Source organism: Crocuta crocuta, unplaced genomic scaffold (assembly GCF_008692635.1).
Source record: "Crocuta crocuta isolate KB4526 unplaced genomic scaffold, BGI_CrCroc_1.0 scaffold70, whole genome shotgun sequence".
Lineage (NCBI taxonomy): Eukaryota > Metazoa > Chordata > Mammalia > Carnivora > Hyaenidae > Crocuta > Crocuta crocuta.
In genome coordinates this window covers 14,171,445-14,172,877 of record NW_027528417.1, presented here as the reverse complement: position 1 = coordinate 14,172,877, position 1,433 = coordinate 14,171,445, and the positions used below count along the sequence as shown (strand labels likewise).

Below are 1,433 nucleotides of genomic sequence, written 5' to 3'. Positions count from 1 at the left end.
AAATGTGATAGGGCCCGTTGGCAGACATCAATTTAAAGTGAGCTGCTTCCAGGAGGGTGTGCAATGCTCTTCACAGCATTTTGCTGCTTAGGGACAAGCAAAGGAGGTGAGGATGGTTACATTTCCCCAGGTTGGGTTTTGTCCAACGAAGGGAAAACAAGGGAATTTAGTGTGTTGGAAGAAGATAATGACAGCAGAGCCGAGGGAGGTAGGGTGGAAATAAGGGCTAAGGGGGGTGGGTCACACAAAACTGTCTGCCAGACCATCGGGATGATGAATTTCCCTTCTTCCTTAAAGGGAGCTTGTCACTGACTTATGTTTGCCACATCTGGATTCCCCCCATTCACGTTACGCAACCAATTGAAACTGAGAGTTGGGCACCCAACTGGGTGGCAGAGTCCGTCCTGAGCACCGAGGAAGACTTCTTCCCTGGGAACATACCCCGTGCGGCCAAGTTTCACCGCATTGCTTAGACCTAGGGGACCGTGTGGCCAGCAGGAAAACAGCCCAGACCTGCAGAGTGAACATCTGCGTGCCGCTCAGTGTCTGTTGCCCTTTCCAGGTGAAAAGCTTCCCCCGTATCCTGAGCCTGTGATGCCTCTCATCGTAACTGTGGCCCTGCCTAAACTACAGCCTGTTACACAGATCGGATGAGAGGGTAAGTGTAAGACCATCTTGAGGGTGAGGAATTCTGGAGACCTGAGACAGCACATTGTTACTAAGACTCTGTAAATTGGTCTGCGAAGACAGGTCACCAGGGCTTGTAAGCAATTTGCCTTAGAATGGGAAACTGATGAAATGCTTACAATGAAAGGCAAGTACATTTCAAAACACGAGCAATGGGAAGCAACTCTCTTTCTTTTTTGTGCAACATCCTATGAACTCGTGGCTCCCACGGCTCAGGATGTTGCTGCAGCCCGCAGCCGCGTGTGTTTGGAACTGCCTAAGACTAATTCCTGAGTCAGTCTATGATCCGGAATTAATGCCTTCACCTTTTGATAGCTCAGTCATCTCGGTAAAGTGGGAATAGTAGTATGAACTCCTGCTCAGTCTGCAGGGACATCAGGAGGATTTGATTTTTTAAAAACAGAAAACAAATAACTGGAAAGTACTCTGGGTTACTTTGAGAAGAGGTTCGTATAAATGAGAAGTGTCACTATTATTAAGTGTGAGGCAATCCTTCCCACCCCCAGCATGTCCCAGGGCTACAGTGTGAGCTGTGGGACAGGCTATTTTTAAATCCTCATCTCTGGAAGCATATGGTCTTGCACGGTGCCAAAAAGAGAAAACTGACCTGCTTCTTATTTGTTTGCTTGTGTGTTTTGACACAATGGATCTTTTTCTATGTTCTGGTAAAGATTATCTTTTCTACTCTAAATTTTTTTTAAGTTTATGTATTTATTTTGAGACAGAGAAAGAGGAGAGAGAGAGAG

The 1,433-nt window shown here is 46.5% G+C and overlaps 1 long non-coding RNA gene across 1 annotated transcript in view; it reads left to right on the top strand.

The window, feature by feature from the left end:
• The first annotated feature begins 409 nt into the window (after window positions 1–409).
• Window positions 410–1,433, top strand: part of LOC144223725 (uncharacterized) — a 45,315-nt gene continuing 44,291 nt past the window's right edge. The window contains exon 1 of the long non-coding RNA XR_013332802.1: window positions 410–658. This is a non-coding gene — a long non-coding RNA (uncharacterized LOC144223725). The remainder of the gene's footprint in view (window positions 659–1,433) is intronic.